A 24,650-nucleotide genomic window follows, 5' to 3' on the forward strand; every position below is an offset into this window, starting at 1 on the left:
GTGACTGACTGGTCACATATGTGGCTCCCTTACAATGGTAAACCAAATCAGATAAAGGTTGAGTGAGAAAGACACCAAAAATACATAGTGATGGAACTGGAAGGAGAAAATGAACCTATAGCGTACAACAACAATATAATTGGGAACTATTCTGTTGACTCTTTCTTAGGAAATTTTAATGCTCATGCTTCACCTTATTTAGAACATTTTGTTTTGTCTCAAGTAGAAAACTTTTCTCAAACAGACAGTTCTAAATGTGTTAATTTTGTAGATAGTCCTGTAAATAACTCTTTGTTTTGGAAATTATTTTTTGACGGTTCTAAGTCTAATGATGGAGCAGGAGCAGGATGTGTATTAATTAGTCCAAAAGGGAATAAAACCATGCTAACCTGTAGACTCGAGTTCAATTGCACAAACAACACTGCAAAATATGAAGCTTTAGTGCAAGGGTTGTACAAGGCAATTGGACTGAACATCAAGTATCTACAAATCTTTGGAGATTCTGAGATTGTTATTAAACAAGTACGAAATACTATACATTATCTATCAGGTCATTTAAAGCATTATCAATCTTTATTACAAGATCTGACTGCACATTTTATAGCATTCAATATTTCATCCATCCCCAGACTCCAAAATGCTAGTGTTGACCTCCTGGCTAATGTAGCTTCCAAGCTCATTCCCTCAGAAGTCTATAGCCCAGAGAGATTCTCAATCGAATTTATCTTTAGGCCCTCCATTCTTGATAATGGAGGGTTCAAAAGGTCTACCAATTCAAAACTTCAGAGTTCAACTCTGAAATATGAATTAGTAAATCTAGGAATGGATACTAAGCCATAGAATATCAACTTAGGTCTTGGTCTAGCCCCAGAAGAAAAATTAGCCTTTGTTCGACTCTTGAAGCAGTATAAAAATGTTTTTTCCTGGAATTACGATGACCTTAATACTTACGACACTTTAATCATTCAGCATACTATCTCGATGATAGCTGATGAAAGATCAGTCTAGCAAAGCTGAGGAAGATCCATCCTAATTTGGAAAGTCAGATTAAGTTTGAGCTCAATAAATTGTTGAAAGCCAAAATTATTTTTCCCGTTCGACATTCTAGATGGGTTTCCAATCTGGTTCTAGTCAGAAAGAAAAATGGAGACATTCGAATTTGTATTGACTTTCGAAATCTTAACAAAGCCTGCCAAAAGGATAATTTTCCCCTGCCTCCTATGGAACAAATATTACAAGCAGTTGCGGGATCAGAATTGATGTCCTTTTTAGATGGTTTCTCCGGCTACAACCAAGTCTTAGTCCATCCAGATGATTAGCTAAAAACCACATTCAGAACCAAATGGGGTACATATGCATATCAAAAGATGCCTTTTGGGCTGATTAATGCTGGCACCACATTTCAAAGAGCCATGGATATTGCATTTAAGGGATTAGTAAACAAATCAGTGGTGATTTAATTAGATGACATAACAATATATTCTAAAAAACGTAGTAATCACCTCAGAGATTTAAAGCAGATCTTTCAATGTTGTCAAAGGTATGGGATTTCACTTAATCCAAAAAAGTCCTTTTTTGCATTAAGTGAAGGAAAACTTCTTGGATTTATAGTGTCTAAATCTGGAATCCATATTGATCTAGATAGGATTAAGGAAATTTCTGAAATATCCTTACCACATAATAAGAAAGCAATGCAATCCTTCCTTGGTCAAATTAATTTTGTTAAAAGATTTGTCCCAGACTTCTCAAGAATTGTGTCACCATTACAAGCAATGATCAAGAAAAATTCACTCTTTAAATGGGGTTAGGAAGAATATGAAGCATTCAATTTGATTAAGCAAGCAATTGTTAATGCCCCATCCCTAGCGACTCCAAATTTTTCCAATCCTTTCATTTTGTATACATTTTCCTCTGAGAAGTCATATGCTGCAATACTCACGCAAGCCAATCAAGACAAAGTAGAAGCCCCAATTTCCTTCTTTAGTTCAAATTTGCAAGGGACTGAATTAAATTATTCTGATGTTGAGAAACAAGCTTATGTTGTTTTCAAAGCAATCTTCTTTAGTTCATATTTGCAAGGGGCTGAATTAAATTATTCTGATGTTGAGAAACAAGCTTATGCTATTTTCAAAGCAATCAAACACTTTAGACCCTTTATTCTTAAGACCCATACAAAGATAATAGTGCCATTTTCAGTAGTACGAAATCTCTTGGTACAGAAAGACAAGGGTGAAAAGAGAGAAAATTGGGTGACTACCCTACAAGAATATGATGCTGAAATCAAGCCAGCAAATATTGTAAAAGGTCAAGGCTTTTGCAGAATGTTGGTTGGAGCATCGCTTATATCAGAAATACCATCTCCCAATCAAGAGGTACAAATGTATGAGGTAAGCCTAAATGATATTGAATCAAGATATGCTGATATCATGTTTTATTTAAAAAATGGATATTCTCCTTCAAATCTGAATCATACAAAGAAAAGAGCCCTAAGATTGAAAGCTAAGCAATATCAACTTGTAAATGACGTACTTTTTAGGATGAATTATGATTTTGTTCTTCTTCAATGTCTTGAGAAATTTGAAGCTGAAAAAGTGTTGTAGGAACTCCATGATGGACCAGCAGGTGGACATTACACAGGAGATGCAACAACACACAAAATTTTGTGCGCAAGATACTATTGGCCTACTTTATTTAAAGATGCACATACCTATGTAAGGAAATGTCAAGTTTGTCAAACTACTGTTGGAAGATAGAAGAAACCATCATTGCCATTGCAACCAGTTAATATCGACCAACCATTTGAGCAATGGGGATTGGATATAATAGGTGAGATCGTTCCTCACTCTTCTAAACAACATAGGTACATCCTTACAGCTACAGATTATTTTACTAAATGGGTAGAAGTAGTTCCTCTCAAGACAGCTAATGCTGAACATATCATCAATTTCATAGATTAGTTCATAATTACCAGGTTTGGCTTACCTTCTGCTTTAATGTTTGATAATGCATCATATTTTTCTGGCAATGCTATGACTGAATTTTCACTTAAAAGAGGTTTTAAACTTAAGTATTCTACCAATTATTACCCACAAGGGAACGGGTTGGCTGAATCAACAAATAAAAACCTAATCAGAATCATTAAGTGAACTATTGATCAGAATCATAGAAATTGGCACAAATCTTTGATGTATGCTCTTTGGGCAGATCAAATAACTCAAAAGGCTTCCATTGGCACTTCTCCCTTTAATTTAGTTTATGGGAAAGAAGTAGTTCTCCCAACTCATCTAGCAATTCCTTCTTTAGCCTTAGTTCAATTTATTGAGGAAACACCTTCTTCATCTTTGCAACTAATACAATTACAGATCCTTAAGCTAGAAGAGCAACGAGAACAGACAAAAATTACCCATGCACATCATCAAGCATTAGTAAAGGCTTCTTTCGATTCAAATATGGTATCTAGGAAGGATTTTCAAATTGGAGATTTAGTATTGAAATGGGATAAGGCTCACGAAGAAAAAGGAAAACATTCTAAATTCCAATGCATGTGGCTTGGGCCATTCCAAATTGTTGAAATCATAGGTCCATCAAATTTCATGTTGTAAGATTTAGTAGGGAAAAGAAAATCTTTACCTGTTAATGGGCAGATCCTTAAAAAACACTTTCCATAGAAGGTGACCTCTTCTATTTTTGTAAATTATTATTTATAGCTTTATTTTGATAATAAAATAGGTTGTAAATGGTTACTTTTGGATTTCACAAAAAAGATTAGTGTCTCTTGTAAATTTTGTTTTTTCGCTTGTATAAATGGAACTGATTTGGAAAATCAATCATTATTATTGAAAAATGTAGTCAAGTGCTACAATCCTGAAAATTTTACTAGTTTCAACCTTACAAATTTTGATTAAAAACAACCTTTAGTGGGAAATTGTTTTATATCGGTCATAAAAAGCATAAATAACAAAACGAAGGTTCTCTGTAGAAAATTCATCTTCAAAAACTCTATAATTGTCATCTAGAGCTATTCTTAAAGAACCAATGACTTCCTCCCCACTTAGGAAATTACAAGTTTCGAAGGGTAATCCACCTATGCACTATAAACTTAAAGAATAAGAGGTCTCATCAAGAGTCATCTTATCATGATCATAAAGATTATAACTAGCTGACATTGCCAAGCTACATAACAAAACAAGGCAATGGCTCAAGATTGTTGCAATCAAAAGATAAGGGGTCTCATCACGAGCCAACTTTTTCAGTAAAGTTATAAATCAAGTGAATGGCACTGTCAAAATTTGGCTACCAAACCAAGACATTGTTCTTTAAGAATTAAAAGAAAATGAAAGCAATAAGTGTGAATGTGGATTTATCTTTGAAAATTGTATACTTTTTGAAGTAGGATACTGGATCTTTGCTGGGTAACATGTAACCCTGTTGAGGCTATAAACACCTACTGGCAGCAGAGGCTCTATCTACGACAAATGAACATACTTAAAACTGATCTACAGAGATATCTTTGTTTTTATCCTTATAAACCAAGTAGTGACTGATGTAAATGTAATGACTAGCTTTGGGAAGAAAATAATAAGAATTAGCATGAAAGGAACAAACTATTGTTAATGGAAAAGAGAATTATGCACTTTATATTTCTGTAATAAAGTTTGATTTTCTAGAAAACTTTTTTGTTTTGGAAGTTTTAGAAAATTCAAAAGATAATCAGAGATAACTGGTTCTTTCTAGTGAATCGCCAATTGTTGTGGCTAGTAACAACCCCCATTTTTATATAGTATTAGTAATAATACTAAATAAATGGGGACCCTTCTAAAATAAAAAACTAGCACTTAGAATTCCCTTTTAATAAAACATACTATCATAAACTTAGGAAAAACATCTGCAAATGCAAAGTCTTAAGTATTATGACAAGTCTCTAATAAAATTGTTCTCTTAATGATGAACATCGCACCGCAAAAGGGTAACGGAGTGTATCATATATAAAGAAATTGTTGGAATTGCAAAAATGTGATGATGCGAGATCGCAAGCCACACAGATTCATCACATATCGCAGATCCCATATATCGTAGTGCCACCTAAGATAAAACGTCCTGATATTGCGAAATGCAATAAAACATCTCACAAATCGCATCTCGCAGTCGCATAATGAAGCAAATGATTGTTAATGAAAAAGGATTAGCGATATTGTGATCTGTGATATTGCGATCTATGATATTGCAAAGCAAATCGCAAAATCGCTTTATCACAGATCAAAAGGGCTCACAGTTCAATGAAATATTTCTCGTCATCCAATACTGAGTTATGGGCATTAATGTCAACTTAGTGGTTTATTGATGGTTATTTATGAGAAATGATTTAGATCTGAGCAAAAGGGTTATTTCACGCAAGGTGATATATTTGATGTGATTTTAAAATTAAGAGCTTTCCCGTCACCTTATTATTTACCATCATTCATTATCTTTCTTATTGTGTCTTAGTTCTCTACTTGTGAACTTATAGGAGTGGTACGCAGAACAATACACAGAGCAGTGCGTAGAATGTGATGGGGAAGAAAGGAAAAGCTTCGGTATCTGAAAAATTAGAGATGACTCCATTATTCATAGACACCACCTGTACCAGAGAAGCAGGGATATCTACTTGGGAAGGCATGTATAGACTGCTAGAGGAAGAAAACCTGAGAGTCATGGAGGTTACAGCTACGGCAGATGGACGCGGGTCATTCGAAGCATCACTTATAGAGCTTGCATGCTCATTCCTACACTGTATCACAGCAAGGCCAAAAATACTTCCCTATACAGATATGGTCAAATGGGTGATAGACCATGCTGAGATAATGGACAGGCAATTCAAGACGTGGAACCAGGAAGTTATAGGGTCATTTACCCCACAGAATTTAAGATGCATGTATCATTTTCCAGAGCCATAGGCTAGCTATAACAAACAGTTCATGGAGAAATTCGCCAAGGAGAACGAAGATTTGGCGGAATGCACCAAAAGTTGGTCAACGAAGGAAGAGCTGTTAAAGAAGGACAAAAATGGTATGTACAACACTGGTTCCCTCTCTTCTCTGTATTGTTTCACTGCTGCAATGTTATGTAGGCTATTCGGAAAACTTGATATCAATAAGTTTTCATCTGAGTGGCTACCCCTACTGGATGCAGCCACCAACGCCACTATAATGGACTGGGCCCAAATATTGTTTGATAAGTTAGTCTCTGCTATTTGTAATTATCAGACTAAAAGGAGTTTTTCTCAAAGGATTTATCCTCCCTTCTTTCTAGTTGCCTATGTCATGGATGCTATCTGTTTTGTTTCTAAATTTCCTCTCATGGGTTGGAAATGGATGGTACAAAATCCCTTACCCATTCAAGTCTACCATAAGGAACTATGGGATTCTAAGTTCACCCCATATTTTTATAAAATCTGCCATGGAGTTATGCTACCCATTCACAAAATGTTGTATAATATAGATGCCCCAAGATTTTCTCCTGAAGCTGAAATTGATATTCTCCTTGTGGGAAGATGGTTCAGATAAGAATTTTTCACTTATATCAGAGTATTCAGAAGCATTGCCTCTCCTCATATGCTTCCCTTGTATGTTTCTGACAAATTGATGGCTCGAGAAACAACCTACCAAACCTGTGGGTTGGGGGAATGAACAAAGATCTTAAGGACAAGAAAAAGGAAATCTAGCTGTAATTCCCTGTGGTTTGTGGAGCTTTTGCATTGTTTGATCTAGGTCACGCTTTTAGGGAAGTAGACAACATGTTGAGTCTATGATTTCCTAAGTTCCCAGGGAGACAGTTTGATCCCTTTGATGTGATAAAGAATTTTACCACGACAATTAAAATAAAGGTGTTCACTAAGGAAGATGATCTCTTCGACGACATTTTCTAGCAGAAGAGCACACTTAGAGACATCTTACACATGGCCCAAATCCAGTTTGGCCCAACAGAACTCCAAGAGTTTAAACTCTACAGAGAACGAAGATTGGAAAATGTCCCATTGGACAAATTGCGTGTAGAACCAATGAGGGAACCCACTCCTAGCATTAGCATGAGTGGAAGCTCGGGGCAAGACAAGTCTAAATCTAAGTCTGAAAGAGAATCACCAGAAAGGTCTAGATGGTTAGAGAGCGATCACAACAAGAGTGAAGGATCAGTCAGGGATACTGCCCAATCCAAGGAGAATCCTGAGCAGCAAGTGTTGTCACCAAAATAGGTGGAAATTCTCGCTCCCCTCATCCAGCCAACAAAGCCATTAAGAACAGAGCTGGAGAAATAATGGGAAAACTTTAATGAATTGATCAACACGAAGGAGAAAAACATAGAGACACCAAAGAATCTAGCACAAACAACCATAGAAATGGTGATTGAAACAGTTGTCAATGCTCCAGAAACTAAGCACATTCCCATAGCTCTGTCATCTGAAATTATACTAAAGATAGAGGAAATCCCTCCTCTAGATGTGTTTTACAGTTCGCAGCACAAATTTGTGGTCAGGAGATAGAGAAAGAAGCGAAAACTAGACAACATGCTCTCACCTGAAGCAGAGCCACTGGATGTCCTTTGGCAAGACCCTACCACTGATCCGACAGAGAACCTGACTAGATTATCCCAAATCGCAGGAGCTTATGCTTCTACTACTATTGAAAAAGCATCCGAATTTCAACTATTGCTTAAAGATAAAGAGGATAAAATCCTATTTTTGCAGCAATAGTTACAGCAAGCCAGCGTTAGCCGGGAAGTAGAAGAAAAATTGGTAAAGTTACAACAGGACTTCTAGCAAATGCAGCTGGGTTATCAAAGTAGTCTGGCCGAAAAAGAACAACATTTATAGGCCATGTTAGAAATGCACAAAGATGACCCTAAATTCGCAGAATTTGTCACAGAAGCCCTTGCCCTGAATGATCAACTCTTGCAACAGCAGGAAACGCTTTGCCAAAGAATATCGCAATGGAACTCTCACTGCGAAATGAGTGACAAAATCACAAGTCAAGTCGTAGATTTGCGACTTGATTATGATTTAATTTATAAGAAAGTTTTTGACTATTTGAATTGGCAGGAATCAGAGGAAGGAAAGAAAGCAGGGTTGCCCAAGATCAATGAATCCCACAAAGAAATGTTGTTTAATAAATGGGATGCACAGATCAAAAAAGCAGAATAGGCAACAGAAGAAGCAGTGACAATAGCAAGTAATATCATTGACTACGTTAATGAAAATCTGCACAGAGCCAACCTAATATCACAAACCACTCCAGGATTTCTCCCAAAAATGTAGCAATTGAAAACAAGTTGGAGACAAAGAGCTAAAGAAAAGGCAGAGTTAATCAAAAAGTCAACTAAGTTAAAATGGGACACTTACTGGAAATATTTGGTGAAACCACACAGTCAGTGTATGACTCTGAAGTGCCTTACAAATTCCGCCGAGAAGATAGCACCAACGCTTGTTGATTCTGTTTTCGTAGGACAATTAAAATCGGAGGTCGGCCAACTGACACTCCTAAAGCCGATGCTAGATACTTGCGACTTAAGAGAACAGATGCATAGTTGATCTTTAGATACAGTTTCAGTTTAATTTCAATTTATTTTTGCTTTAGATGAGGATGGTCATTTAAACCTCCTCCTATATTTTTGTAATAACTATTTTTAGTCTTTAGTTAGTAGTATTTAAACCCCTCTCATGTATTTAGAGAAGGGTCCAGAAATTTATCAAAAACAGTTCTTTAGAACATGCACTTTTTCCCTGTTGAGGAGGTTTTGATAAATGAATGGAACGAGATTTATTTATATCTGTGTTTAATGTTTGCTATTGAAATGCACTTCTGTACTCTTAGTAGATATTGAATTATGAGAAGATAAATCTATATTGCTAAAGCTCATGAGTAGGACTTATTATCAATGGTACTTTTATCTCTTAATGATTTCTGCTTATGCATCAAGTGATATGTTATTTTCAGTTGTTTATATATGAAGGCCTGAATGTTCAGTTATCATTTTTGCACTTTTGTACGGTGGTAACTATTCTTTTTATGCTGAGTGTATGAATAACTTATTATGCGATATGCTTATCATAATTGTTTCGGCTAATTTGTTATACGAAACAATTTACTTTTAATGGATTCTTTTCTCGTAGCAATTGAATAATATTTATTACCGATTGTTGTTGGAAACTATTTTAGATCGCATAAGTGAAGAGTTAATCCCAGGATAGTTTTTAGAATTAGATGTTTCCATTCATTAGAATAAAATTGCATGTGTTAGATTAGATTTAGATTAAAAGCATTCTCTTTAGAAACTTTTAGGAAGGAAAACATCATCCCTTAGCATCATCACAAACAAATTGGGAAACTGGTCCCATTACCCCCAGTCAGAGCCACTATCCCAAACAGAAAAGGAGCTACTTTCAAGGTCCAGACCAGGTGGTTATCCCCCTTGTTGTAGACCCGATTTTCGGGGCTTCAATAGGAGGCTAGAAGATTTTTGTGGTTGACTAAATAATATAGCATTGGTCACTAGTTCCTCTTTCAAGATTACTCAGTTATTAAAACCTACGATGTTGAGAAGGAGCCCTACTGTCTCCCAAAATTTATCACTCCACATATCTTTGCATATGAAGCTTTAAGACAACTACTTTATGTCAATGAATCTCATTTTGTTTCTAAAAGTAAAAAGGCACATTTTATCTTTCCTTACAAAATTTTCTCTTTAATCGCTAGAAATAAGATAATGATTGACATAATTGAAAAAAAATTGTTATCCTTATGTTTGGAAAATTATGTTTGCTAGAAATATGATATGCATGGTATTATTTCTAGTCTTGAGAAATAAGATGGTTTCTCTATTTAAGCTCATGAATCAAGAATAGATATTGAACAATTGGCTAATGTGTTTCCTTTGCCTCAGAATAGGAAAAATAAAGAAAATATGTAGGGAGCTCAGGAGAGGAAAAATCATGAAACTCAAACAAAGGAAGAGTCAAATAAAGAAAATATTGTCATGAATATTCAAGTTAATGGTCCAAATCCTAGTAAATCCATAGCTGCAACAATTCATAATTCGTTGATGAGAAATATAGATGAGTTACAACTTGATAGAATATGTTTTATAATGAAGATGAAGGAAAAGGTAGAAAAGGTTGCAAGCAGAATGGATATCAGGACAAGTATGGAAAAGGAAAAGAATGATTAGAATGTAGATAATTTGGACCCATTTTTGGTATAACAGATCATCTCAATATCTTTTGTAACTTGCTTAGTGGGATAGAGCTCTGAAAGAGCTTCCCAGTGGTATATAGAAGTTTGAAAATGGCCTCCTGGATCATAAGTTAATATCAATCAAAGATATGAGGCCCAAAAATTCAAAGGTTGCAGACTTAAATTAGTGTAGGGTAAAATTTGGTGAAATATAGTGGAGATATGGTGGAGATGCTAGTCAGGAAAACATGGCCAATAACAAAGTAGTGGAACTAGAGTTATTTGGTGCATTTTTTTTGGCGCGGGGAGCATGCAAGGAGGTTCCAAACCACATCACCTCGGGAGGACTTCCGCGGAAGAACCAAAGGTGCATAAATATTTTGAAGCCTGAGATGACATAAGACTGGGGGGGGTCAGTAGGTGGGTAGGCATGTTGACTGGCGAAGTTGAGAGCAAGAGTTCCCCATGAGACAACTCACCCTGGGAGACCTTCCCCGAAAGTATGAAGTTGTGCTTAGAGATGAAGCTCTAATATGAAATACAACCAGGAAATGTGGCACAAGAAGCAGTGAAGAGTATTGGCCCAAACTCTTTAAAAAATTTAATAAAGAAATTGTTGAAAATCGAAGGCCTAGGAAACCCTATGCCTTCATAATCAAGACATAATGGATGACCCTAGGCATAATTGCATTGGATCGTATAGGAAACATGACAGATACAGTGGAATGATGATGTCAACATGATGTCAGCACAAGGTTGACATGTGTCATGTGTTTTCAGCACTTTCATGTTCCCAAGTGGGCCAAATCTGGGTAACACGTGGCACCACTAAAAATTCAACACATGACATTGGTGACCTAAGCATGAAATTATCATGGAAGGGATTACTTGGAAGGTTTATAAGGAATACATGAATGTCACTCAAGGATGAATAGGATCCAGAACATGGTGGTGTTTTCGGTAAAACTAGTGTCTTTTCGATCTTCTAGTCCCACTAAGTTTGGCAACTATCTTAGAAACAAAAAATCAAAGCAATTTGCGATTTCCTCTATATATGATAGATAAGAGAGAAGCAAAGGGACCAACCTGGATCTTCCGCTTGACTCCTTGATTGATTTCTCTCTCCCTTGATAGAGCTTGCAACTCCTCTCCTACTTGTCCCGCTTTAGATAATACCTGTAGAGACAAAGTAACAAAACACCATCAAAGCATCTCGATCTATAATATCATAAACAATGTAGAATCAAAAATACATTGAACATACAATTGCATTCACAAATACATGATTATATGGAGGAAAACTCAAAGAACTTTATTAATAATAGAAGAGAGGATTACAACCTAGCAGTTTGATCCAGCATCATCCTCCCAACATCAAAGCCCTCTTCACCTCATGAAAAGCAAGATCACCCAACAATACAATGTCTCTTCTCAAAAATAGAAAAACAACACTTCCTTATAAACTACAAAATTCCAGCCTCCAGATCTCTCAGATGAGGGATCCATTTATAGATGTCTTGCAAGGGTGTGAGTCAGCTCTGGGTTTTTGATTAGTGTCATTCCACTTGTAGTTCTTGGTTCCACTTGGAGATTTCATTGATCTCTTACTAATCCCTGGGCGAATTCAGAGAGGCAAGTGTCATAGGAGAAGTTTCTAGAAGATTCCATGAGCGTCCACTTAGCAAACTGTCTCAGCCATTTGTCCATTCTCTCTCATCACACCCTACAGAAGGCTTCTTTAGTATGCATCGCACCTAGCTAGTGTAGCAGCCAGTATGCATTGCACCTAGACAATGGAGCAATCAGTAAGGTCCAGTTTTGGCTAGTTCTGAGTCGTTTTTCAGGTGGAACTTCTAGGAAATGATGTAATCCGTTTACCATGATCCTTTAGGGTATGAAACAACACTTTTAGGGGTTAAAGAGCCCTTGGTTTATCGACATATGTGATTGGGGTTGAGGTGCCCAAATATGTCTATAACAGTTGCCCCCTAAAGCATGAGGTCGTAAATCTTTTGATGTCGGGTGAAATTCTTTATCATGAGGATCCGAGGTATTTGAACTGGATGGTGACCTGTATAAGATACAATACAATACATCATCATCATATTATTTTCATGATCTAGCTGAGGCAGGCATTCCCATGCTCAGCTTTATAAATTCATTTTCATGTACATGGAACAAATAACCATCTGCGGTTGCAGACTGGTGATCATCCCTTAGCTTGGATGATCATCTGTGCAGCTTCTATGTACATTTGATGTCTTTATATTCCTGAATATATCGTAGCCCGAATGGATGAAACTAGATCTAGGGTCTTCAAACTTGTTCAATCTTCATCCGATGTACAAGTCGATCCATGTGAAAAGATGTTTTGAAGTCAAACATGGAAAGACATCGCCTGATTACCAGCCAATGATGTAAGTTGTTAACAGGTGCGAGAGGAATCACCGATAATGATAATGACCCTCAAGGTACTACAGTAGAATTCACATGGTGTGAATATATGATCCGATGTCGAACACCATGCAAAATCTTTCGGTCGAAGGCCATTGATGTAGACCTGTCGCCGGAAGTGAGAAACTTGCCATTGAGGCATGCAAGCTTCAAAGTACTAAAAGGGTTATTTCTACGTCAACTTCTTAGATAATGAGCTGATTTCGACAAGAAGTGACCCATCTTAGGAGGGCCTTGATGTATCCCACGTCTATGACACCAAACGAAGCAAATGGTTTTCTGGAGGTGAAAACGATCTGATGATACAAGGTTCAGGAATGGCGGTCATGAAAAATGGAGGGTGAAGGTATTGCAGTGGATGAGGCATTGGCTAGATGGTGAATTCTTTGAATGATTTCTCTTGAACATGTCAGCGACACTGATATGGATTAGTAGCGTTAACCCCAAAAGATGGATGGTGTGGAGGACCAATGGTGATATGACCGATGAACGGAATAACCCAACCTGACTCAATCATGGTGATGGAGTGAAAGTGTCATGTTTAAGAGCGACCTTCTACCAATAAAATTCTTCAAGTTTTCTTCCCTTTTTCCCTAGTCATTGCTGACCAATACCTCTTTATTTTTTTCAAGCTTAAGGAGGATAACATATGCTTGTTCTATAATTTTCCCTTCAGGAAAACCTGTCGCTATGTTTTAGTGAGCCTAGCGACAGTGAAACTCGTTCTTGTTTGGATGGACAAGTTTGTCGCTATTGTTTTAACGAGTTTAACGACAAAGACAAATCGATCCTTTTCATGTTTAGAGAGTTTGAAAAGGGACGAAAAGGAAACTCCAGCAGTTCTTTTTCATAGCATAATCCCTTGAGTTCGAAAAAGATTAAAATAATATGCAAGGGATGACTTTTCGATTGCTTTAGCGAGCCAAAAAAGACAAGCACTCGATCTTTTTGTGGGATGATCCCTCAGGTCCAAAAATATTAAAATGTACAGGAGGGATGGCGCTTCCCCTTACTTTAACGAGCTGGAAAGGCCAATAGCTTGACAATCTTTTCATATTTAACGAGTCTAAAAAGAGTTTAAAAGAGACTCGTTTTTTAGGAACCAGTGGTGTTTTCTGGTAGCAACTAGTTCCGAATAAGCTTGGAAATTCTCAAGACATGGTGATGTGAAGAGGGTGGCTAACAGAACCAATCGTCGCAGCTGTTCCTCAAAAAGGTAAATAATCAAGTGGAAGCATATGATCGGCCAAAAGAATGGAGGTGATGGTAGGAACACAACCAAGGCTCAAAAGGCTGATAGCAGGGAAATCACAAAGGTTATTTACTGAGGGTGGATTCATTTTTTAAATGAGATTGAATCGGAAGAAACTATGCTCAATGGCCGGTTTATTTTTTAACAAGCTTGAACCTTGCAGAAACATTGCTCATACCAATCAAATATGTCTCTCATTGGTAGGTTTATTTTTTAGTGAGCTTGAACTCTATGATAACATATGCTCATTGCCTTTTTATGTAGGCTAGAAACAACCAAACTACAAAGCTAAAAACACTAAAAAGCTAGGGAACTATTAAGGTTAGGTAGGATGGTTTTATCTTTCATTTAGATAAAACCCTTCCTTTGGTCCGTCTCGTGAGCAGACGTTTCTGGACCAACTACCTAACCTAAGAAGATTTAAACTAAAAAGCTAAAAAATATAAAATGCTAAGAAAAGAAATTGGTCATTTTTTGCTTGCGTAAAAAGGTTTGCATACCCCCAGGCATTGAGAAAAGGCGAGTCTCCAGGTAACCATATGGAAGTCACTACAGTTAGGTAGGATTGTTTCTGTCAGCGGTTAGACCAAAACACTTCCTTGGCTTTGTCCCCGGAATGAGCGGACAAAAGTGAATGGTTTGAGATTACACTTCCAATCACATAACCTATAGGGAAACCTATCTTTTCACTTGGGTTCATCTAGGTGGGCAAGGGTGCATGCCCCCTAAACTTCGTTACATTTACCAGACTACTTGCCAAAATCGAGTGGATGGAATGAAGGTTTAAGAGACACTCTTGATGCAAAGAGACCATTTAGGGATGATGTTTGACTTGGAGCTGTGTTCAAACTGGGAAATGAAATCTGGTCGATAAGCTAGACGATTCTGCCTTCATGCGGGAAACACATCACTCGAAAGAGTGTGGAAACAATAGCTTCCATGCTATATATATAGTCACGTCCAAGAAGTAGATTGTAATATAATGGTCCTTGGACTACCATCACGTTCAAATGAACGATTTTCCTTTTCAAAGTTATCAGCAACTTCGGAAGGATCCCTAATGGTCGACTGGTTCCTTTGTTAAAGCCTAACAAATTTTGTGTCACAGGCATAAGCGATGGCGAACCAAGCACTTTCCAAGTAGTTGAGGAAAGGATACTCACTGAAGCCCCTTCATCTATGATAGTGCCAGACACGATCATTTTGTAAACTTGTACTATGATTCGGAATGGTACATTAGACGGAAGGCGGGGTCTTGCTAGTTGATTCCAATCAAAGGAAACGACTAGACTGCTTGGAGGGGGTACCGGATAAATGGCTGGATGAACCCCTTGAACTGGGGAATTTTCCTCCTGTTGTAAAGGAATAGGTGGATTGCCCCCAAGTTCATCAGACTCTGTATTAACAAAAAGAATTTGAATGGTGTCATTCTCATTCTCTTTGGAAATCGTATCATTTGAAGGTGGATCTTCTGATGGTAAGACTGGGTTGACTGCCATCTCAACCTGTTGACTTTGGTCTTTATGGACTCAGAAGGTTCAATCTCAACGATAGGCATTTCGACCAACGATTGAATTATGTTAGTCGAATTTTCAACTAGTAAAGGATTTGGGGAGAGCTTCCTGTATCCAGGCGAAAGTTGTTGCGGCGAAGCAGGATGGTTATCGAAGACTCTTTTGGCTTCATCCAAAAAAAGACAATGGTGAAGAGCATGATCACCTTCACATAACCTACATGGAAATCTGACCTTTCCTTTCTGTCCATTGACTTCACTATTACTAGTTGATGGTGCACTGTCAACATGATCACCAGAGGTTGATGACACCTGACGGTGCAAACGGGGAGACCATTCTCTCAAGATCCAAGGGATGCATAAACATTCTCGATGAAGGTGGTCTCCTTTGCAAATTATGCATGGAGATCTGTGTTTGGAAAGTTTGGTGTGCGGATTTTCACCAGATGTTGCATGGTTGCCCCCTTGCTTAATTGACTTCTTCTTCTTCTCCTTCCCTTTCTTCTTCTCAGCCACTTGGTTACTAGCATCAATATTTTCACCAAGCGAAGAGGAAGAAGGGGAGGGAGGACAAACGAAGTAGAAGGTGAAGGGTAAACTTTAGTATCAACTGGTTGCTGATTTGATTGCTGAGGAATCACGGTATTTTGAACGACAGAGGTTGAGAATAGCCATACAGGCAGGTCAATTGGATTCTTGGAAGGGACAATGTAGCCATATACGGAGCACCAATATCTCCCCAATAAGAGAAAGGACTCGGATTCCCCCCAAGAGGGATCCCTTGATTGGTGGACTCCATTATCTCAACCTAAGACCAATGAAGGAACATGGATGTTATTCCGAATTAAATAAATTTTAATGACACTTTGACACAACTTTGCTTTTTCAATTTTTAAGAGTTAAGAAAAAGCTAAAGATGACTCTAGTCGCCTTTGATTTTTAATGAGCCTGAAGCAACAAGTGCTCAGATGGACCTTTTCTTTTAAGGAGTCGAAAGGAACGAAAGCGACTACTCTGGAAATCTAGATAGAGGGATTACCAAACCAATCGCAAAACTGCAATATACACCTTGGTGGTAAATTAAAGAGAAATTACCAAGGACTTATGTACGACAGTCAATCTTCCAGAATGTTGTGTTCAGTGCATTGCAATCAATAGAGCGGCAGACACAGCTTCTTATGGATAAAGGATATCAGCCTATTGTGTTCTCCCAATATATACTCGATGGTACAGGGAGCACAAGTCCATACTAGCACTTGGCGTATCAAAGAGGAGGAATCATCCAACCTTCGATGAAAACCATAGTTACCAGGTTTTACAACGCCAGAGCACGTCTCTAGTGTAGACCTCTAAATGTGTTCCGTTAGGTTCCAAAGCATTTTTATGTTCATTGAGATTTATTTTAGAGTTGATCTTGTTTAGAAGTTTTTATTTAAAGGTTCACTGCATGATGTAGATGTAAAATTCCTAAATATGCAATCTAAAATGATAAACAATCGTTGTTTTCTTTTAGTAATGAAAATCCTAGCTACTAAGGAAAGAAGATTACGATTCTTTCAAACAGAGAGCAAAGAGCACACACTAAATGCACTTTTCCTAATTCATTTTTCGTACACAGTCTAAATGCAAATGCAAATGCATGTATTTGTTTTTCTTTCCCTTTAATGTGAAGAATGCCTAAAAGGGAAAACTAAGTATAGATCTGAAATATTTTCTTCAAAGCAACATTTCGACAATTTCTTTTCAAAATGAAAGGAAGACTAAAACGACACTTTTCGATTTCGAATAGAAAACTACTTTCGACACTTCAAATATTAACAATTCAAATAAAATATAATGACAAAAGTACAATCGACTATCTAGAGGAGGAAGACTTTACGACACTCTTCTTTTTGACTCAAAATGATTGTTATGACACTTTTTGCATCAAAACGATAGTTCAATTAAGCTACTTTTGACGAAGGATCGTAAATGATGGACAAATACATAAAAACATTTACTAATCCTAATCAATGGAGGCTAAACAGTGTAAAGGAAGGAGGCTTCACCAATGAGATATTGATCATAAGCTGCAAAACAACTGAATAGAGCTGAAAACAAGGAGAAAAAAAACCCAAATTTCAAAGAGAGAAATAGTATTGCTCAGTCATCGCACTTGTGCTTCATAGAAACAAGGATGCATCTCACCTGCTACACATGGGAGGTGCGATGCATACTGGTTTGTAGTGATAGACAGTGCGATGGGCCAGGGAGCGAAATTGAGGTGGGTTTTGCTCAAATTTGCAGCTAAATTCAGTGAGTTAAGCTGAGCTACTATGAACAGTAAAGAACAAAGTACAGAGGTATGATCTTATGAGGTTATTGAGCTACCACAAGGGCATTTAGAATGCTTGTAAGTCAGATGTTTAGTTCATAAACTAACCCAGAGATTGACTGAAGCAACATTCATCTACTTTGCAATTGCATAACAAGAGCATTTTGAAGGCTATCTAGCTAACTTTAGGCTCCGTCTATAGTTTATAAAGCAAACAACAATAACAAACAAACAAACTATTTGCTTCCTAGTGGATTTTCCATTTTGTTTCCAGGAAAACTAGTGTCTTTTCAATCTGCTAGTCCCACTAAGATTGGCAGCTATCTTAGAAACAAACAATCAAAGCAATTTGTGATTTCCTCTATGTATGATAGATAAGAGAGAAGCAAAGGGACCAACTAGAATCTTCCGCTTGACTCCTTACTTGATTTCTCTCTCCCTTGATAGAGCTTGCAACTCCTCTCCTACTTGTCCCGCTTTAGAGAATACCTGTAGAGACAAAGTAACAAAACACCATCAAAGCATCTCGATCTATAATATCATAAACAATGCAGAATCAGAAATACATTGAACATACAATTGCATTCACAAATAACAACATTCACAAATACACGATTGTATGGAGGAAAACTCAAAGAACTTTATTAATAATAGAAGAGAGGATTACAACCCAACAGTCTGATCCAGCATCATCCTCCCAGCATCAAAGCCCTCTTCACCTCATGAAAAGCAAGATCACCCAATAATACAATGTCTCTTCTCAAAGATAAACAACAACACTTCCTTACAAATTACAAAATTCCAGCCTCCAGATCTCTCAGATGAGGGATCCATTTATAGATCTCTTGCAAGGGTGTGAGTCATCTTTGAGTTTTTGATTAGTGTCATTCCACTTGTAGTTCTTGGTTCCACTTGGAGATTTCATTGATCTCTTACTCATCCCAGGGCAAATTCAGAGAGGCAAGTGTCATAGGAGAAGTTTCTAGAAGATTCCATGAGCGTCCACTTAGCAAAATGTCTCAACCATTTGTCCATTCTCACTCATCGCACCCTAAAGAAGGCTTCTTCAGTGTGCATTGCACCTGGCTAGTGTAGCAGCCAGTATGCATCACACCTGGACAATGGAGTAGTCAGTATGGTCCAGTTTTGGCCAGTTCTAAGTGGTTTTTCAGGTGGAACTTCTAGGAAATGATGTAATCAGTTGACCATGATCTTTTAGGGTATGAAACAACACTTTTAGGGGTTAAAGAGCCCTTGGTTTATCGACATATGTGATTGGGGTTGAAGTTCCCAAATATGTCTATAACAGGTGGCACCACGGGTGGAAGTACAACTCACCCTAACAAGTTGTTGATTGATCCAGAAGTTCAGTAGTGGTCTCAAAGGGACATGTGATCATAGAGAAGGGACCCTAGAGGTAAAAAGAAGAGTGCAACGTAGGTAAGTCTGGGATGATTAGGCTCTGGGATAGGTGGAGTACATGGTGGGAGTTATAGTTAGAGTCACACACCAATAACAAGAGCTCATGGGACACATCATCCTGGATGCACTGCCCTAGAAGAAAATTATAAGGCACAACAGCGGAAGCTCCAAGATGACGAGGCTCTAAGACATGAAAACATATATATTCTGAGCTCCAATACCAATGGTTAAGACACATTTGACAACAGTGGACCCACAGGACACAATCTCGGAGGTCCAACCATAGAGATGTTTTCAAAGATGTGCTAGGAAAATAAAGTCAGAAGCTAAAGAATGGGACCACACTAGGTTCTATGTAGATGGAAAGCCATGGGGGAAAAAGGTTCACAAAAATTTATTAATACATTAGGGGCTATAGTGCAATGGGCCTAGAGGAGTTATGTTTTGGTAGTGTTAAGCGCTTGGGCCTATATCTGAAGGCTTAAGTATGAATAGGTTAGTAACACTAAAATTTGGTGTTTATGCCATATAAAACAGATCACTAAAATTGATATAAAACAGGCCTGGATGGGTTGGAAACAATTTGGCGAATGATAGATAGTTTAGAGGCAGTATTAGAAAAATAACTAAATTTGGAGTTAGCTAGATTTAGAATAGCTCTCCTAAAGCTTGATAAAAATTCTAGAATATCAAAATTAAGCAGTTTAGCCCAATTTTTCTTACAGATATAGGTAATAATAATTAGAAGATTTAATAGAAGTACGAAAAAGGCTAAAGAAATGGCTTTTTGCATGATATTGAGCCAAAATTAACTCAAATTATCAGCTCAAATTACTTTATAAGTAGAATTGGTTGAGGAAGGTTGTAAAATTATGTTAGTAGTGTTCGTGTGGCTAGTGATTTGATCAATGATCAAAGATTATTGAAGGTGAGAGGAAATTATTTGTTTATGTAAGAAAGTGGCCTTCATGATTTGAGTATGAAATATGAATCATTGAGATCAAGCTAATGGTATCTCGCATATCAGTGATTGTAACTCCTTCAAGTAATAATTAGTATTAGGGTTTGGATCTCCTTTCAGTAGTAGCTGATAAAATTAGGAGTTGTAGCTCCTTTTAGTTGTAGCTGATAAATTGACTAGTAGTTTCCTTCTGGTTATATCCATATAACTTTGTAACAACAATTGGAAGCCTTCCTTTGTGAAGTAAATTGATGAGAATTTTGAAAAAATTATGTCCTGGTTGAGTTCTTGTGATTGTTTCTTATCATGACTCATATGAATTGTTGTTGAACTCGTCATTGGTGTCCTCATATCTTTTACAAGTGAAATAAATTGTTCAAATTCCTACAATACTCATTCACGCCCCCTCTTAGTATTTCCTGATTTCTAACAATTAGTATCAGAGCGAATAAGGTTACTTTAGACCAGTTTAATAGATGGAAGAAAGATAAAGGACCATGGAAGTCCATGAAGGAGGATAAACCAACAAGGCCCCTATGTTCAATGGAATAAACTATGTTCTTTGGAATGTAAGGATGAAGACCTATATTCAATCACTTGGAGTTGATGTATGGGATGTAGTGGAAGAAGAATATCAAAATCCCCCAATTGTGATTACTAATGATCAAAAGATGGAGTTTACATGTAATTCGAGATTTATGAATGCCCTACTTGCTGGCCTACCTGAATAATAACTAGTCAAGGTCATGGATTTCTCTAATGCAAAATATATTTGGGACAAGATGAGAAGCTTCTATGAAGGTGATAGCAAGGTAAAGCAAGCCAAAATTTAAGGTTTTAGAATGAAATTTGAGTCTTTGAAGATACATGATGATGAATATGTTGCAAAATAATTTCTAAGAGTTGATGAAGCTGTGAAAACTTTAAGAGGTCTTGATGAGAAATTATAAGATCTTGTATTAGTTCAAAAATTGTTGAAATACATATGCTTTCTCAAGCTTGAGCACACCCTACAAGTGTATAGTCTATCCATCTTCCTGACTCACAGACTCTGCAAACATTTAGCCAATTTTCAAGCCCTCCAAGCTCTTATTTCCTTGTGTTGTTCCTCCAAGAATTGGCCCCTATTATTTAGGAATTTCCCACTATTTAATTGCTCAATTCCTATGGGTCCTTCCTTTGACTCCATGCACCACATGTACACATGTGAATATGCTACAACTAATAGTGCATTTCCTTGGATCTCCATATCAACTGGGTAACACGAATTCTTTACATGCAAAATATATGTTGAGTTGATTGATCAGTTAACTTTTTGATCACTGAGTGTAGTTCGAGTTCCACTTCCACAACTTGACCTTCGTTGGTTCTTTTGATAGTTAGAACTAGTTTAACTGACATTAACTCAAATTAACTGAAATAGACTACTATGAATTAGCAATCAAACATACTGAACTAAAATCATGCTTGCCCAACTCAAATTAATTGAGTTAACTGAGTGACAAGTGTGATGTCACCTCAGTTAACTACCTCCAAGATTTTTGCTGAAGTAGAAATTTGAATTTTCTCTAGTTTGACCAAGGAAAAGTCAAATTGATATTTTCTTGCTCCATTTCCAACAATCCCTCTTAGCAAGAAATGGATTATCAATCACCCCTATCTTGGACCTAAGGAACTTGAACTTCCCTCTTGACAAGGCCTTTGTCAAAATATCAACATCATATTCCTTTTTAAGAATGTACTACAATAACATAATCTAACTCTATACAAAATCTTGTTGATGGTAATACCATATATCAATATGCTTGGAACGATCATGAAAAAAATGATTTTTCAGAGAGTTTTATGCAACTCTGATTATCACAGTAAATCATAGTTCTATCCATCATTTGAACAAACAAGCCAACAAGTATCTTTGTCATCTAGATCACCTCACATGATGCTTGATTTTCATCCATGCATTTTGCTTGTACCAAGTTGAGTGCCATAGATCTTTTCTTCTTCTTGTACGAAGAAACTGTTGCAAACCCAACATTGAAATTCCACCTAACGTACTCTTCTGGTCCAATGGACTTCCCACCTAATCTACATTTGTGAATCCACATAGATTCACTCCCTTTTTCCATATGTACCATAGTCCAAACTGGGTAGTGCCTCTGAGGTACGGTAGAACATGCTTAGTTTCCCCCCAAAACAGTTTGGTTGGCCTAACCATCGCTTGGCTCAACTGGTTGACTACAAAGAATGTGTCTAGTCATGTGTTCACAAGATACATGAGTCAACCCACCAATTGCTAGTAAATAGTCACATCCACTTTCTCCCATGAAGTGGCATCCTCTTTCCTCCAGTTGGTCGCTAGAGGAGTCTCCATGGGTTTGCACCTATCCATGCAGAACCTCTGAAGTATATTTTTGGCATACTTTCCTTGAGAGACAAATAATTCCCCATCACCTTTCCATAATTCCAATCCATGCCCTTCATCTCAAACTCTCTTTAAAGGTCCTCCTTGCAATATCTGATCAGCTACTCATCACCATTCAAAATCAAGTCATAAACATATAAAACAAAAATAAAAAATTTACCTTCTACCAAAATATGATATAGGTTTGCATCCGCTTCACCTTTTTTGAAGTCCTAACCGGTGAGAAAGCTATCAATCCCAGTGTAGCAAGCACGAGGTGCTTACTTGTGACTATACAATTCTCGGTTGAGTCTACACACATGAGACTCTCGATCAAAATTATTGAATGCTTCTAGTTTCTCGATATACACCTCCTCCTCAATAACTCCATTGAGGAATGTTGTTTTCACATCCATATGGTGATCTTCCACCCCATCTATGCAACTAGAGAAAGGATTGATCAAATGGGTGAGTGCCTTTCTACAGGAGAAAATTTGTCCTCATAGTGAATCCCCTTAACCTCAAAGTACCCCTTGGCCACAAATCTGGCCTAGTAGTTTTCTAACCTTCTGTTTGCTACATGCTTCACCTTGAAGATCCATCTTGAAGCCATAACTGATTTTCCTGTTGATCTTTGGACTGCTTCCCAAACACTTTTATTTACAATGGATTCATACTCTTCCATCATTTCATCAACCCATACTGGTTTCTCTACTGCTTCCTTAAAATAGGATGGCTTAGTCTCTACTAGCTCAGTCATTAGAGCCATGTCGACAGTGTATCGATATGGTGACCTTCTCTTCCTGCACTAATTTGAAGCCCACATTCTCCCTCCCATCCTACAAAAGTCTCTCAGCTTCCCTGGTTCTCTTCATGTCTTCTCTAAATGGTTCTACTCGAGTGGTTGTCTCCATTGTCTTCTCCTCAACTTGTGGTTGCTCCAAAACATCATGACGCTCCTCGTTTGGAGCTAAAAACTCCTCTTGTGGTGGGATATTAAGCTCCCTCTCAAGAGATAACTGTATGGCATTGTCTTCATCAAATTTTACACCCCCTTCGCAAAAATCTTATTCTAAGGGATGGGAAATACATACGGTAGTTGTGGGGAGTTTCTGTGTAACCCACAGATACCCCCAACTCTATTGTTAACTCTAGCTTATTCCTTGATTCTTTGGAGACATGGTAGTAAATAGAGGCTCCAAAAATCTTGAAGTGTAACACATTTGGCTTCCTCCTCGAGAAATGCTCCTCTGGTGTAATCATGCCAAGAATTCAATGAGGACTCCTGCTTTGCAAATAGAAGGTTGTGTTGCATGCTTCATCCCACAAGTGTAGAGGTAGGCTTTGGTCATGTAAAATTGCCCATGCTTCTCTGATAATGCTACGGTTATTCCTCTTAGCCACCCCATTCTATTGTGGGTTGTAGGGTTCTATCAACTCTATTCGAAGGCCTTATTTTTGCACATAAATTTTTAAAGTCATTTGACTCGTACTCACCTCCATTATAGCTCCTGATAGCCTTCACCTTGTTGGTCCTTTCTTTCTCCACTAGTGCCTTAAACTCTAAGAAGTTAGAGAAGGTCTCATCCTTCTTTCACATGAAGAGGATCCAACACTTCCACGAGAATTCATCAATAAAGATGACAAAATATTTGTGCTTGGAAGTGGAGGCTATCGAGAAAGTTCCATAAGCATTAGAGTGGATCCTTTCAAGGACTGCATATTCTTTGTTGTCCCGATCATGGAAAGTGGCTCTTGTGTACTTCACTAAGGTACACCCTTTGAATGTATCTGCCTGCTCTAGTTCTCCTTTAGGGAGGCCCGTGTCTATCTATTGCATGACCTTCAAAGCACAATGATGCAATTGGACAAGTATTTTATGCCTAAGTTCACCGACATCGTGGCTCTGCACCTTCCCCACCTTTGTGCTCAATGCAACACAATCCTCCACATCTAGTTTGTAGAGGTTCTCCACATGAACCCCGACCTTCTTGACCTATCTCATGGCTATGTGTCTTAGGAATTCCTTTCCTTTGTGAATATCACATGATAAACGCGGTCGTCCAAAATTGTAATGGAGACAATATTCTTCTTTAGACCTAGAACAAACATCACATCCTTGAGTCTAAGA

The sequence above is a fragment of the Pinus tabuliformis genome, chromosome 3_2 (genome assembly GCF_031772625.1).
Source record: "Pinus tabuliformis cultivar Carrire ecotype Pingquan chromosome 3_2, CPIR1, whole genome shotgun sequence".
NCBI classification, from domain to species: Eukaryota; Viridiplantae; Streptophyta; class Pinopsida; order Pinales; family Pinaceae; genus Pinus; species Pinus tabuliformis.